The 18001-nt window shown below is 41.1% G+C and overlaps 1 pseudogene; it reads left to right on the top strand.

Moving 5' to 3' along the window:
- The window catches only part of LOC112240288, a 51023-nt pseudogene that overhangs the window by 11948 nt on the left and 21074 nt on the right, over positions 1-18001 (top strand).

Genomic DNA, 18001 nt, shown 5'->3' with positions numbered 1-18001 from the left:
AAAAGGCCCAACCCACTTTTTAATACAAAACACAATGGTGAGTTCTAGAACCATCACCAGTAATAAACCTCAGGGAACAATGGTGAGTTCTAGAACCATCACCAGTAATAAACCTAAGGGAACAATGGTTAGTTCTAGAACCATCACCAGTAATAAACCTAAGGGAACAATGGTGAGTTCTAGAACCATCACCGGTAATAAATCTAAGGGAACAATGTTGAGTTCTAGAACCATCACCAGTAATAAACCTAAAGGAACAGTGGTGAGTTCTAGAGCCATCACCGGTAATAAATCTAAGGGAACAATGGTGAGTTCTAGAACCATCACCAGTAATAAACCTAAGGGAACAATGGTGAGTTCTAGAACCATCACCGGTAATAAACCTCAGGGCCCAATGGTGAGTTCTAGAACCATCACCGGTAATAAACCTCAGGGCCCAATGGTGAGTTCTAGAACCATCAGCGGTAATAAACCTAAGGGAACAATGATGAGTTCCAGAACAATCAGCGGTAATAAACCTAAGGGAACAATGGGAGTTCTAGAACCATCACCGGTAATAAACCTAAGGGAACAATGATGAGTTCTAGAACAATCAGCGGTAATAAACCTAAGGGAACAATGGTGAGTTCTAGAACCATCACCGGTAATAAACCTCAGGGCCCAATGGTGAGTTCTAGAACCATCACCGGCAATAAACCTAAGGGCCCAATGGTGAGTTCTAGAACCATCACCGGTAATAAACCTAAGGGCCCAATGGTGAGTTGTAGAACCATCACCGGCAATAAACCTAAGGGCCCAATGGTGAGTTCTAGAACCATCACCAGTAATAAACCTAAAGGAACAATGGTGAGTTCTAGAGCCATCACCAGTAATAAACCTCAGGGAACAATGGTGAGTTCTAGAACCATCACCAGTAATAAACCTAAGGGAACAATGGTGAGTTCTAGAACCATCACCGGTAATAAACCTCAGGGCCCAATGGTGAGTTCTAGAACCATCACCCGCAATAAACCTCAGGGCCCAATGGTGAGTTCTAGAACCATCACCGGTAATAAACCTAAGGGCCCAATGGTGAGTTCTAGAACCATCAGCGGTAATAAACCTAAGGGAACAATGGTGAGTTCTAGAACCATCACCGGCAATAAACCTAAGGGTACAGTGGAAAACAGCATCTAGGGGTTTAAGTATAGTGCTGCGTGCATATAGATAATATCCCCAGAATCTAAAATAGACATAAAAGTGTCCTGGACAATTTCCTTCCTATTAACAAAAGTCAGACATGCTTTGTTTCTGTAAAAGAAACCAACCTTGACCAACTTCTTCACTGAAAAAAAGCATGCGTCTTGTTTTGTTTGTACTTAGCACTAACTTCAGATCCAGTGGTGACCTGTGTGTTGGTGGTGTTTTAGTGTTTATATTGACATTAAGTTCTGTGTGTGTTTCAGTGGGAGAGTGGATCAGGGAAGACTGAGGCCACTAAACTGCTGCTGCGTTACCTAGCAGCAATACACCACAAACACAACATTACACAACAGGTAAACACACACACTCACACACACTCTCACACACATATGTCTTCTGTATCCTAACCTTGTCTTCCTGTATTACCATACTACTCCCTGTGTCTCATGTGCTGCTCAGATTAAGGTAGCTGGTTTCTGCATGCCCCATCTGTCTGTCAGTGTTCAGTAAAGCTTGGTTTGTTACCATACCCATTCTATTACCATACTATCATATTCCATTCTATTATTACCATACTATCATTCCATTCTATTACCATACTATCATTTCCATTCTATTACCATACTATCATTTCTATTACCATACTATCATATTATTACCATACTATCATTCCATTCTATTACCATACTATCATTCCATTCTATTACCATACTATTCATATTCCATTCTATTACCATACTATCATTCCATTCTATTACCATACTATCATTCCATTCTATTACCATACTATCATTCCATTCTATTACCATACTATCATTCCATTCTATTACCATACTATCATTCCATTCTATTACCATACTATCATATCCATTCTATTACCATACTATCATTCCATTCTATTACCATACTATCTATTACCATTATTACCATATATGATATTCTATTACCATACTATCATTCCATTCTATTACCATACTATCATTTCCATTCTATTACCATACTATCATTCCATTCTATTACCATACTATCATTTCCATTCTCCATACTATCATTTCCATTCTATTACCATACTATCATTCCATTCTATTACCATACTATCATTCTTCTATTACCATACTATCATATTCCATTCTATTACTACTTCATTCTATTACCATACTATCATATTCCATTCTATTACCATACTATCATTCCATTCTATTCCATACTATTTCCATCTATTACCATACTATCATATTCCATTCTATTACCATACTACATTCTATTACATACTATCATATTCCTCTATTACCATACTATCATTCCATTCTATTACCACACTATTTCTTCTATTACCATACTATCATATTCCATTCTATTACCATACTATCATTCCATTCTATTACCATACTATCATTCCATTCTATTACCATACTATCATGTCCATTCTATTACCATACTATCATTCCATTCTATTACCATACTATCATATTCCATTCTATTACCATACTATCATGCTATTACCATACTATCATATTCCATTACCATACTATCATATTGATTCTATTACCATACTATCATATTGTATTCTATTACCATACTATCATTCCATTCTATTACCATACTATCATATTCCATTCTATTACCATACTATCATTCCATTCTATTACCATACTATCATTCCATTCTATTACCATACTATCATTCCATTCTATTACCATACTATCATATTCCATTCTATTACCATACTATCATTCCATTCTATTACCATACTATCATATTCCATTCTATTACCATACTATCATATTGTATTCTATTACCATACTATCATTCTATTACCATACTATCATTCTATTACCATACTATCATATTGTATTCTATTACCATACTATCATATTGTATTCTATTACCATACTATCATATTGTATTCTATTACCATACTATCATTCCATTCTATTACCATACTATCATTCCATTCTATTACCATACTATCATATTCTTCTATTACCATACTATCATTCCATTCTATTACCTATCATTCCATTCTATTACCATACTATCATTCCATTCTATTACCAAACTATCATTCCATTATATTACTACTATCATTCTATTCTATTACCATACTATCATTCCATTCTATTACCATACTATCATTCCATTCTATTACCATACTATCATTCCATTCTATTACCATACTATCATTCCATTCTATTACCATACTATCATTCTATTACCATACTATCATTCCTTTCTATTACCATACTATCATTCCATTCTATTACCATACTATCATTCTATTACCACACTATCATTCCATTCTATTACCATACTATCATTCCACTCTATTACCATACTATCATTCCATTCTATTACCATACTATCATTCCATTCTATTACCATTGTGACTGTGTTCTGTTGTGACTACTGTACTGTTCTACTGTGTCTGTTTACATGTTCTATTGTCCTGCGCTTGCATTCTGTTACAGACTGTAGCTAGTTTACTGTTGTACTGTTCTGATTGTCTCTACTGTGCTGTTGTGACTGTTACAGTATCTCTGTACTGTTGTGACTGTTCTGATTGTCTACTGTGCTGTTCTGACATGTTCTCTTTTACCTGTTCTGACTGTCTCTGCAGACTAGAGCTGTCTGCATGCTAGCTCCACTATCTACATGTTCTACCTGTTGTGTTCTGTAGAGTAGCTAGCTGTCTGCATGTTCTATTGCTATTACTGTATAGCTATCTGTCTGCATGTTCTACCTGCTGTATTACATTCCATTCTGTAGAGTAGCTAGCTGTCTACATGTTCTACCTGCTGTGTTCTGTCTAGTAGCTAGCTGTCTACATGTTCTACCTGCTGTGTTCTGTAGAGTAGCTAGCATTTCCATTCTGTTCTACTATGTTCTATTACTATGCTGTGTTCTTCTGTAGAGTAGCTAGCTCCACTGTCTACATGTTCTACCTGCTGTGTTCTGTAGAGTAGCTAGCTGTACACTGTCTGTTTACTAGCATGTTCTACCTGCTGTGTTCTGTAGAGTAGCTAGCTGTCTACATGTTCTACCTGCTGTGTTCTGTGTGAGTAGCTAGCTGTCTACATGTTCTACCTGCTGTGTTCTGTAGAGTAGCTGTGCTCTGTCTACATGTTCTACCTGCTGTGTTCTGTAGAGTAGCTAGCTGTCTACATGTTCTACCTGCTGTGTTCTGTAGAGTAGCTAGCTCCACTGTCTACATGTTCTACCTGCTGTGTTCTGTAGAGTAGCTAGCTGTCTACATGTTCTACCTGCTGTGTTCTGTAGAGTAGCTAGCTGTCTACATGTTCTACCTGCTGTGTTCTGTAGAGTAGCTAGCTGTCTACATGTTCTACCTGCTGTGTTCTGTAGAGTAGCTAGCTGTCTACATGTTCTACCTGCTGTGTTCTGTAGAGTAGCTACACTGTCTACATGTTCTACCTGCTGTGTTCTGTGTTCTGTCTACATGTTCTACCTGTGTGTTCTGTAGCTAGCTGTCTACATGTTCTACCTGTTGTGTTCTGTAGAGTAGCTAGCTGTCTACATGTTCTACCTGCTGTGTTCTGTAGAGTAGCTAGCTGTCTACATGTTCTACCTGTTGTGTTCTGTAGAGTAGCTAGCTGTCTACATGTTCTACCTGCTGTGTTCTGTAGAGTAGCTAGCTGTCTACATGTTCTACCTGCTGTGTTCTGTAGAGTAGCTAGCTGTCTGCATGTTCTACCTGCTGTGTTCTGTAGAGTAGCTAGCTCCACTGTCTGCATGTTCTACCTGCTGTGTTCTGTAGAGTAGCTAGCTGTCTACATGTTCTACCTGCTGTGTTCTGTAGAGTAGCTAGCTCCACTGTCTACATGTTCTACCTGCTGTGTTCTGTAGAGTAGCTAGCTGTCTACATGTTCTACCTGCTGTGTTCTGTAGAGTAGCTAGCTGTCTACATGTACTACCTGCTGTGTTCTGTAGAGTAGCTAGCTGTCTACATGTACTACCTGCTGTGTTCTGTAGAGTAGCTAGCTGTCTACATGTTCTACCTGCTGTGTTCTGTAGAGTAGCTAGCTGTCTACATGTTCTACCTGCTGTGTTCTGTAGAGTAGCTAGCTGTCTACATGTTCTACCTGCTGTGTTCTGTAGAGTAGCTAGCTGTCTACATGTTCTACCTGCTGTGTTCTGTAGAGTAGCTAGCTGTCTCCATGTTCTACCTGCTGTGTTCTGTAGAGTAGCTAGCTGTCTGCATGTTCTACCTGCTGTGTTCTGTAGAGTAGCTAGCTGTCTACATGTACTACCTGCTGTGTTCTGTAGAGTAGCTAGCTCCACTGTCTACATGTTCTACCTGCTGTGTTCTGTAGAGTAGCTAGCTGTCTACATGTTCTACCTGCTGTGTTCTGTAGAGTAGCTAGCTGTCTACATGTTCTACCTGCTGTGTTCTGTAGAGTAGCTAGCTGTCTACATGTACTACCTGCTGTGTTCTGTAGAGTAGCTAGCTCCACTGTCTACATGTTCTACCTGCTGTGTTCTGTAGAGTAGCTAGCTCCACTGTCTACATGTTCTACCTGTTGTGTTCTGTAGAGTAGCTAGCTGTCTACATGTTCTACCTGCTGTGTTCTGTAGAGTAGCTAGCTGTCTACATGTTCTACCTGCTGTGTTCTGTAGAGTAGCTAGCTGTCTACATGTTCTACCTGCTGTGTTCTGTAGAGTAGCTAGCTCCACTGTCTACATGTTCTACCTGCTGTGTTCTGTAGAGTAGCTAGCTGTCTACATGTTCTACCTGCTGTGTTCTGTAGAGTAGCTAGCTGTCTACATGTTCTACCTGCTGTGTTCTGTAGAGTAGCTAGCTCCACTGGACTTGTTCTACATGATGGTATTTTCATGCTGATGTTTTATCTCTGAATACTTTGCCAGATTCTTGAGGCAGCTCCTCTTCTAGAATCCTTTGGAAATGCCAAAACAGTTCGCAATGACAACTCCAGTCGCTGTGTTCTGTAGAAATACGTGGAGATCTATCTGGAGGAGTGAGTATGATCTGGTATATATTGATCTATCTGGAGGAGTGAGTATGATCTGGTATATATTGATCTATCTGGAGGAGTGAGTATGATCTGGTATATATTGATCTATCTGGAGGAGTGAGTATGATCTGGTATATATTGATCTATCTGGAGGAGTGAGTATGATCTGGTATATATTGATCTATCTGGAACAGTGAATATGATCTGGTATATATAGATCTATCTGGAACAGTGAGTATGATCTGGTATATATAGATCTATCTGGAACAGTGAGTATGATCTGGTATAAAATCATCTATCTGGAACAGTGAGTATGATCAATAACTCTATCCTCTGGTCTATAACCTCTATCCTCTGGTCAATATCCTCTATCCTCTGGTCTATAACCTCTATCCTCTGGTCTATAACCTCTATCCTCTGGTCTATAACCTCTATCCTCTGGTCTATAACCTCTATCCTCTGGTCTATAACCTCTATCCTCTGGTCTATAACCTCTATCCTCTGGTCTATAACCTCTATCCTCTGGTCTATCCTCTGGTCTATAACCTCTATTCTCTGGTCTATAACCTCTATCTATAACCTCTATCTATAACCTCTATTCTCTGGTCTATAACCTCTATCCTCTGGTCTATAACCTCTATCTATAACCTCTATCTATAACCTCTATCTATAACCTCTATTCTCTGGTCTATAACCTCTATTCTCTGGTCTATAACCTCTATCCTCTGGTCTATAACCCCTATCCTCTGGTCTATAACCTCTGGTCTATAACCCTATCTATAACCTATCTATAACCTCTATCCTCTGGTCTATAACCTCTATCCTCTGGTCTATAACCTCTATCTATAACCTCTATCTATCTATACCTCTATCCTCTGGTCTATAACCTCTATCCTCTGGTCTATAACCTCTATCTATAACCTCTATCCTCTGGTCTATAACCTCTATCCTCTGGTCTATAACCTCTATCCTCTGGTCTATAACCTCTATCTCTGGTCTATAACCTCTATCCTCTGGTCTATAACCTCTATCCTCTGGTCTATAACCTCTATCTATAACTCTCCTCTGTCTATAACCTCTATCCTCTGGTCTATAACCTCTATCCTCTGGTCTATAACCTCTATCCTCTGGTCTATAACCTCTATCTCTGGTCTATAACCTCTATCCTCTGGTCTATAACCTCTATCCTCTGGTCTATAACCTCTATCCTCTGGTCTATAACCTCTATCCTCTGGTCTATAACCTCTATCTAACCTCTGGTCTATAACCTCTATCCTCTGGTCTATAACCTCTCCTCTGGTCTATAACCTCTATCTATAACCTCTATCCTCTGGTCTATAACCTCTATCCTCTGGTCTATAACCTCTATCTATAACCTCTATCCTCGGGTCTATAACCTCTATCCTCTGGTCTATAACCTCTATCCTCTGGTCAACATCCTCTATCCTCTGGTCAACATCCTCTATCCTCTGGTCCTATATCTATATGTGTGTGTGTTAACTCTAGGGGTGTGTGTGTGTTAACTCTAGGGGTGTGTGTTTGTTAACTCTAGGGGTGTGTGTGTTAACTCTAGGGGGTGTGTGTTAACTCTAGGGGTGTGTGTGTTAACTCTAGGGGGGTGTGTGTGTGTTAACTCTAGGGGTGTGTGTGTGTGTGTGTGTTTAACTCTAGGGGTGTGTGTGTGTGTTAACTCTAGGGGGTGTTTGTTAACTCTAGGGGGTGTGTGTTAACTCTAGGGGGTGTTTGTTAACTCTAGGGGTGTGTGTTTGTTAACTCTAGGGGTGTGTGTTTGTTAACTCTAGGGGGTGTGTTTGTTAACTCTAGGGGTGTGTGTGTGTTAACTCTAGGGGGGTGTGTGTTAACTCTAGGGTGTGTGTGTGTTAACTCTAGGGGTGTGTGTGTGTTAACTCTAGGGGTGTGTGTTTGTTAACTCTAGGGAGGTGTTTGTTAACTCTAGGGGTGTGTGTGTGTGTTAACTCTAGGGGGTGTGTGTTAACTCTAGGGGTGTGTGTGTGTGTTAACTCTAGGGGTGTGTGTTAACTCTAGGGGTGTGTGTTAACTCTAGGGGTGTGTGTGTTAACTCTAGGGGTGTGTGTGTTAACTCTAGGGGTGTGTGTGTTAACTCTAGGGGTGTGTGTATGTTAACTCTAGGGGGTGTCTGTGTTAACTCTAGGGGTGTGTGCGTGTGTTAACTCTAGGGGTGTGTGTGTGTGTTAACTCTAGGGGGTGTGTGTTAACTCTAGGGGTGTGTGTGTATATTAACTCTAGGGGTGTGTGTGTTAACTCTAGGGGTGTGTGGGTTAACTCTAGGGGTGTGTGTGTTAACTCTAGGGGTGTGTGTGTGTGTTAACTCTAGGGGTGTGTGTTAACTCTAGGGGTTTGTGTGTGTGTGTGTGTGTGTGTGTGTGTGTGTGTGTGTGTGTGTGTGTGTGTGTGTGTAGGGGTGTGATCAGCGGTGCCATAACCTCTCAGTATCTGATGGAAAAGTCCCGTATAGTCTTCCAGGTGAGATACACACACACACACACACCACACCACACCACACACACCACACCACAACACACACACACACACACACACACACACACACACACACACACACACCACACCACACACATACACACACACACTCAGTCACATGGACACACACACACGCACACTCAGTCACATTCACACACACACACACGCACACACTCAGTCACATGGACACATGTGTCTCTGGATAGGTGCTAAATGACTGAGATGTTTCTACAGGCCAGAGATGAGAGGAACTATCATATCTTCTATGAGATGCTGTCAGGTCTTCCCCCCCAGCAGAGGCAGGCCTTCTACCTGCAGGAGGCTGAGACATATTATTATCTGAACCAGGTAGACATACACACACACACACACACATAGAGACACACACACGCACACACACACACACAGACACACACACACACACACACACACAGCTGATGGCCATGGTCGTGTGTGTCCAGGGAGGGGATTGTGGGATAGCAGGAAAGAGTGACAGGGAGGACTTCCTCCGTCTGCTGGCTGCTATGGAGATCCTTCACTTCACCCCTGACGACCAGGCGTCCATCTTTAGAGTCCTGTCTTCTATTCTACACCTGGGGAACGTCTACTTCCAAAGACATGAGGTATGGCTGTCTAACCTGAACCTTAAAGGGATAGTCTGGGGAACGTCTACTTCCAAAGATACGGCTGTCTAACCCCGAACCTTAAAGGGATAGTCTGGGGAACGTCTACTTCCAAAGATATGAGGTACGACTGTCTAACCCGAACCTTAAAGGGATAGTCTGGGGAATGTCTACTTCCAAAGATATGAGGTACGACTGTCTAACCCAAACCTTAAAGGGATAGTCTGGGGAACGTCTACTTCCAAAGATACGGCTGTCTAACCCCGAACCTTAAAGGGATAGTCTGGGGAACGTCTACTTCCAAAGATATGAGGTACGACTGTCTAACCCGAACCTTAAAGGGATAGTCTGGGGAACATCTACTTCCAAAGATATGAGGTATGGCTGTCTAACCCAAACCTTAAAGGGATAGTCTGGGGAATGTCTACTTCCAAAGATATGAGGTATGGCTGTCTAACCCAAACCTTAAAGGGATAGTCTGGGGAATGTCTACTTCCAAAGATATGAGGTATGGTAGTCTAACCCGAACCTTAAAGGGATGTTTGAGATTTTGCCAATCAAGCCCTTTTTTTCTATTTACCTAAAATCTCAGACTATCCCTTTAAACCCTAACTCCTAACCCGTGGGCAGCAGGTAGCCTAGCAATGGGTCTGATGTGAAACATTTGGCTGGAAGTGAGCTGGCAACCAGAGGGTCGCTGGTATCAAATCCTAGATGCCATTGAGCCAGACACTTAACCCCCCACGACAACTTCTCCATGAACTCCCAGTGTGGCATCCCTCTGCTCCAACCTCTCCTACCTGTATATACACGACAACTTCTCCATGAACTCCCAGTGTGGCATCCCTCTGCTCCAACCTCTCCTACCTGTATATACACGACAACTTCTCCATGAACTCCCAGTGTGGCATCCTCTGCTCCAACCTCTCCTACCTGTATATACACAACAACTTCTCCATGAACTCCATGAACGCCCAGTGTGGCATCCCTCTGCTCCAACCTCTCCTACCTGTATATACACAGTGCCTTCGGAAATTATTCAAACCTCTTGACTTTTTACACATTTTGCTATGTTACAGGCTTATTCTAAAATAGATTTTTTTAAACAATTCTCATCATTCTACACACAATACCCCATAATGACATCACAATACCCCATAATGACATCACAATACCCCATAATGACATCACAATACCCCATAAGGACATCACAATACCCTATAATGACTCACAATACCCCATAATGACATCACAATACCCCATAATGACATCACAATACCCCATCATGACATCACAATACCCCATCATGACATCACAATGCCTCATAATGACATCACAATACCCCATCATGACATCACAATACCCCATAATGACATCACAATACCCCATAATGACATCACAATACCCTATAATGACATCACAATACCCCATAATGACATCACAATACCCCATAATGACAAAATCAAAACATTTTATTATTTTGTCATTAAATGTGATTCTGATTTTTTTTTGCACTTTTTTGTCTAATTGCACTTTTTTGTCTGTTTTTGCATTGTCATCATGGGGATATTGTGATGTCATCATGGGGTACCCCATCATGACATCACAATGTCATCATGACATCATTGTACCCCATCATGACATCAAATAAACGATTTAATCCATTTTAGAGTAAGGACTGTAATATAACAAAATGTGGAAAAAGTCAAGGGGTCTATAATACATTCTAAATGCATTATATGACATAGTCCCCACTGTTAATGTGGTATCACTATAATATGGAATAGCATCTAGAATATTCCACTGTATGACATCACAGAGGGCTGCCCCTGTAATGTCATTCAGAGGGGTTAATGAAGCACAATGCCCTATAATGAATAAATGTTAATAATGACTCAGGCGGATGGCCATAATGACATCACAATACCCTATAATGACATCACAATACCCCATAATGACATCACAATACCCCTATACTGACATCACAATACCCCATAATGACATCACAATACGCCATAATGGCATCGCAATACCCCTAATGACATCCACATCACAATACCCTCCCTAATGACATCATCAAGTACCCTATAATGACATCACAATACCCCATAATGACATCACAATACTCCCATAATGACATATCTCTACCCCATAATGACATCATCATCTCTACCCCCTAATGACATCACAATACCCTATAATGACATCACAATCTACCCCATGAATGACATCATCTACCCTCTATCATCTCTCCTCTAATCATCACAATACTCCCTGAATACAGTCATCTATACTCCATCATCACTACTCCCTGAATGACATCACAATACCCCATAATCATCTCTACTCCTGAATACAGTATCTAGTACTCTATCATCTCTACCCCATAATACATATCTAGTACTCTATAATGACAAATCAAAACAGTTTTATTATTTTGTCATTAAATGTGATTCTGTATTTTTTTTGCAACTTTTTCATCTCTAAAAACCTGTTTTTGCTTTGTCATCTCTATTGTGATGTCATTAAGGGGTATTGTGATGTCATCCTACGGGGTATCATCTCTACTCCCTGAATAGAAAATAAACGATTTATCATTTTAGATCAGGCTGTAATATAACAAAATCTAGTAAAGTCATCTCTGAATATCATTCTAAATCCATTATATATCATAGTCCCCTAGTGTTAATCTAGTACTCTATCATATCTAGCTCTCTAGAATATTCTAGTATGGTCTCTACAGAGGACTGCCCCTGTGTCTCATTCAGAGGGTTGGGATAAGCAATGACCTTTATAAATAAATGTTACATGTGTTTAATGGAGGCGGATGGTACAATGACCTGTGGTCATGCTCTGGAGATAAGACCTGTTATAATGACCTGCTATATCTCAGACTGAGGGACTCCAGAAGGCCATACACACAAAGTCATCATGACACAGTATTTCTATGACCTGTACAGTATATATACATCACTCCCTAATGGAGTATCTAGTACTCTATCATCTCTACTCCCTGAATACAGTATCTCTCCTCTATCATCTCTCCTCTATCATCTCTACTCCCTGAATACAGTATCTAGTACTCTATCATCTCTACCCCTGAATACAGTATCTAATGACTCTATCATCTCTACTCCCTGAATACAGTATCTAGTACTCTATCATCTCTACTCCCTGAATACAGTATCTAGTACTCTATCATCTCTACTCCCTGAATACAGTATCTAGTACTCTATCATCTATAATGACAGTGTATCATCTCTACTCCCTAATGGAGGGTATCTGGTACAATCATCTCTGTCCCTATAATGATCTGTACTATATCATCTCTACTCCAGAATCTACATGGATCTCTGGTCTATGACCTGTCTATCATCTCTACTCTATAATGATCCTACTCTATCATCTCTCCTCTATCATCTCTACTGTGTCTGAATACAGTATCTAGTACTCTATCATCTCTCCTCTATCATCTCTACTCCCTGAATACAGTATCTAGTACTCTAGTACTCTAACATCTAGTACTCTATCATCTCTCCTCTAGTATCTAGTACTCATCTCTACAATGACCTGTTATATACACACTGTGTCTAATGGAGGTAACTGGTACAATGACCTGTTATAATGACCTGTTATAATGACCTGTTATAATGACCTGTTATATATATAAACACTGTGTTTAAGGAGGGTCTGGTACAATGACCTGTTATAATGACCTGTTATAATGACCTGTTATATACACCTGTGTCTTTAATGGAGGGTCTGGTACAATGACCTGTTATAATGACCTGTTATAATGACCTGTTATAATGACCTGTTATATACACACTGTGTCTAATGGAGGTATAATGGTTCAATGACCTGTTATAATGACCTGTTATAATGACCTGTTATAAAATGACCTGTTATATGATACACTGTGTTAATGGAGGGTCTGGTAAGATGACCTGTTATAATGACCTGTTATAACCCTTTAATAAAAATGACCTGTTATAATGACCTGTTATATGACATAATGACCTGTGTTCTAATGGAGGTAACGAAGGTCAATTGCTGTTGACCTTCAGAGATAAAATAGATTGGTTCCATGATAAACCCTTTAAGGAGAGAGAGAGGACATATAGAAGATAAACCCTTTAAGGAGAGAGAGAGGAAGAAATATAGATTGGTACCATGATAAACCCTTTAAGGAGAGAGAGAGAGAAGTCATAAAATAGATTGGTTCCCTGATAAACCCTTTAAGGAGAGAGAGAGGAAGACATAAAATAGATTGGTTCCCTGATAAACCCTTTAAGGAGAGAGAGAGGAAGACATATAGATTGGTTCCCTGATAAACCCTTTAAGGAGAGAGAGGAAGACATATAGATTGGTTCCCTGATAAACCCTTTAAGGAGAGAGAGAGGAAGACATATAGATTGGTTCCCTGATAAACCCTTTAAGGAGAGAGAGAGGAAGACATATAGATTGGTTCCCTGATAAACCCTTTAAGGAGAGAGAGAGGAAGACATATAGATTGGTTCCCTGATAAACCCTTTAAGGAGAGAGAGAGAGGAAGACATATAGATTGGTTCCCTGATAAACCCTTTAAGGAGAGAGAGAGGAAGACATATAGATTGGTTCCCTGATAAACCCTTTAAGGAGAGAGAGAGGAAGACATATAGATTGGTTCCCTGATAAACCCTTTAAGGAGAGAGAGAGGAAGACATATAGATTGGTTCCCTGATAAACCCTTTAAGGAGAGAGAGAGGAAGACATATAGATTGGTTCCCTGATAAACCCTTTAAGGAGAGAGAGGAAGACATATAGATTGGTTCCCTGATAAACCCTTTAAGGAGAGAGAGAGGAAGACATATAGATTGGTTCCCTGATAAACCCTTTAAGGAGAGAGAGGAAGACATATAGATTGGTTCCCTGATAAACCCTTTAAGGAGAGAGAGAGGAAGACATATAGATTGGTTCCCTGATAAACCCTTTAAGGAGAGAGAGAGAAGACATATAGATTGGTTCCCTGATAAACCCTTTAAGGAGAGAGAGAGGAAGACATATAGATTGGTTCCCTGATAAACCCTTTAAGGAGAGAGAGAGAGAAGAAGACATAAACCCTTTAGATTGGTTCCCTGATAAACCCTTTAAGGAGAGAGAGAGAAGACATATAGATTGGTTCCCTGATAAACCCTTTAAGGAGAGAGAGAGAAGACATATAGATTGGTTCCCTGATAAACCCTTTAAGGAGAGAGAGAGAAGACATATAGATTGGTTCCCTGATAAACCCTTTAAGGAGAGAGAGAGGAAGACATATAGATTGGTTCCCTGATAAACCCTTTAAGGAGAGAGAGAAAGACATATAGATTGGTTCCCTGATAAACCCTTTAAGGAGAGAGAGGAAGACATATAGATTGGTTCCCTGATAAACCCTTTAAGGAGAGAGAGGAAGACATATAGATTGGTTCCCTGATAAACCCTTTAAGGAGAGAGAGAGGAAGACATATAGATTGGTTCCCTGATAAACCCTTTAAGGAGAGAGAGAGGAAGACATATAGATTGGTTCCCTGATAAACCCTTTAAGGAGAGAGAGGAAGACATATAGATTGGTTCCCTGATAAACCCTTTAAGGAGAGAGAGAGGAAGACATATAGATTGGTTCCCTGATAAACCCTTTAAGGAGAGAGAGAGAGAGGAAGACATATAGATTGGTTCCCTGATAAACCCTTTAAGGAGAGAGAGGAAGACATATAGATTGGTTCCCTGATAAACCCTTTAAGGAGAGAGAGAGGAAGACATATAGATTGGTTCCCTGATAAACCCTTTAAGGAGAGAGAGAGAAGACATATAGATTGGTTCCCTGATAAACCCTTTTAAGGAGAGAGAGGAAGACATATAGATTGGTTTCCTGATAAACCCTTTAAGGAGAGAGAGAGGAAGACATATAGATTGGTTCCCTGATAAACCCTTTAAGGAGAGAGAGAGGAAGACATATAGATTGGTTCCCTGATAAACCCTTTAAGGAGAGAGAGGAAGACATATAGATTGGTTCCCTGATAAACCCTTTAAGGAGAGAGAGGAAGACATATAGATTGGTTCCCTGATAAACCCTTTAAGGAGAGAGAGAGGAAGACATATAGATTGGTTCCCTGATAAACCCTTTAAGGAGAGAGAGAGGAAGACATATAGATTGGTTCCCTGATAAACCCTTTAAGGAGAGAGAGAGGAAGACATATAGATTGGTTCCCTGATAAACCCTTTAAGGAGAGAGAGGAAGACATATAGATTGGTTCCCTGATAAACCCTTTAAGGAGAGAGAGGAAGACATATAGATTGGTTCCCTGATAAACCCTTTAAGGAGAGAGAGAGAAGACATATAGATTGGTTCCCTGATAAACCCTTTAAGGAGAGAGAGAGAAGACATATAGATTGGTTCCCTGATAAACCCTTTAAGGAGAGAGAGAGAAAGACATATAGATTGGTTCCCTGATAAACCCTTTAAGGAGAGAGAGAAGACATATAGATTGGTTCCCTGATAAACCCTTTAAGGAGAGAGAGAGGACATATAGATTGGTTCCCTGATAAACCCTTTAAGGAGAGAGAGAGAAGACATATAGATTGGTTCCCTGATAAACCCTTTAAGGAGAGAGAGAGACATATAGATTGGTTCCCTGAAGACATATAGATTGGTTCCCTGATAAACCCTTTAAGGAGAGAGAGAGGAAGACATATAGATTGGTTCCCTGATAAACCCTTTAAGGAGAGAGAGGAAGACATATAGATTGGTTCCCTGATAAACCCTTTAAGGAGAGAGAGAGAGAAGACATATAGATTGGTTCCCTGATAAACCCTTTAAGGAGAGAGAGAGAGAAGACATATAGATTGGTTCCCTGATAAACCCTTTAAGGAGAGAGAGGAAGACATATAGATTGGTTCCCTGATAAACCCTTTAAGGAGAGAGAGAAGACATATAGATTGGTTCCCTGATAAACCCTTTAAGGAGACATATAGATTGGTTCCCTGATAAACCCTTTAAGGAGAGAGAGAGGAAGACATATAGATTGGTTCCCTGATAAACCCTTTAAGGAGAGAGAGGAAGACATATAGATTGGTTCCCTGATAAACCCTTTAAGGAGAGAGAGAGGAAGACATATAGATTGGTTCCCTGATAAACCCTTTAAGGAGAGAGAGGAAGACATATAGATTGGTTCCCTGATAAACCCTTTAAGGAGAGAGAGAGGAAGACATATAGATTGGTTCCCTGATGAACCCTTTAAGGAGAGAGAGGAAGACATATAGATTGGTTCCCTGATAAACCCTTTAAGGAGAGAGAGAGAAGACATATAGATTGGTTCCCTGATAAACCCTTTAAGGAGAGAGAGAGGAAGACATATAGATTGGTTCCCTGATAAACCCTTTAAGGAGAGAGAGAGGAAGACATATAGATTGGTTCCCTGATAAACCCTTTAAGGAGAGAGAGGGTTCCCTGAAGACATATAGATTGGTTCCCTGATAAACCCTTTAAGGAGAGAGAGAGAAGACTCAAGAGGAAATCATTTGACACTGCAAATTTAAAGAAGAGTATAACTTTCCTCTGATTGGTTGTGATGAGTTGTGTTCCACCAATCCGAGCTGTGTGTTCTGTTGGTAACTAACTGACCTCTCTGTGTTATGTCTCTCCAGGAGACCATGAGGGAGAAGATCTACACCCCTCTGACGGTAGAGAGTGCTGTAGACGCCAGGTAGGAACCACAGATAATACACTCTAACTTCACTACAACTCCCAGCATGCACTATTCAGCGTGCTGTAGACGCCAGGTAAGAACCACAGATAATACACTCTAACTTCACTACAACTCCCAGCATGCACTCTTCAGCATACTGTAGACATGCCACTTGTTAATCTGTCTGTCTGTCTGTCTGTCTGTCTGTCTGTCTGTCTGTCTGTCTGTCTGTCTGTCTGTCTGTCTGTCTGTCTGTCTGTCTGTCTGTCTGTCTGTCTGTCTGTCTGACTGTCTGTCTGTCTGTCTGTCTGTCTGTCTGTCTGTCTGTCTGTCTGTCTGTCTGTCTGTCTGTCTCTGTCTGTCTGTCTCCCTCTCCTCCCTCCCTCCCTCCCTCCCTCCCCCTCCCTCCCTCCCTCCCTCCCTCCCTCCCTCCCTCCCTCCCTCCCTCCCTCCCTCCCTCCCTCCTGCTCCAGAGATGCTGTTGCCAAGATCCTGTACTCTCTGTTGTTCCACTGGCTGACTGAGAGGATTAATGGACAGGTGTATCCTCGACATCACGCTCTGTCAATATCTGTGCTGGATATATATGGCTTTGAGGTACTCCACTTTATCCTTCCCTCCATCTCTCTCTCCTCCGTCCCTCCATCTCTCTCCCTCCGTCCCTCCAACTCTCTCCCCCTGTCTGTCCCTCCATCTCTCTCCCTCCCTCCGTCCCTCCATCTCTCTCCCTCCGTCCCTCCAACTCTCTCCCTCTGTCTGACCCTCCATCTCTCTCCTTCTGTCCCTCCATCTCTCTCCCTCCCTCCGTCCCTCCATCTCTCTCCCTCCGTCCCTCCATCTCTCTCCCTCCGTCCCTCCATCTCTCTCCCTTCCTCCGTCCCTCCATCTATCTCTCTCCCTCTGTCTGTCCCTCCATCTCTCTCTCCCTCTTCTCTGTCCATCTATCTCTTTCCCTCTGTCTGTCCATCTATCTCTCTCCCTC

The sequence above is a fragment of the Oncorhynchus tshawytscha genome, unplaced genomic scaffold (assembly GCF_018296145.1).
Source record: "Oncorhynchus tshawytscha isolate Ot180627B unplaced genomic scaffold, Otsh_v2.0 Un_contig_3778_pilon_pilon, whole genome shotgun sequence".
Taxonomy (NCBI): domain Eukaryota; kingdom Metazoa; phylum Chordata; class Actinopteri; order Salmoniformes; family Salmonidae; genus Oncorhynchus; species Oncorhynchus tshawytscha.
Note: the sequence above shows the minus strand (reverse complement) of the source record. Positions and strands in the feature narration are given on the sequence as shown.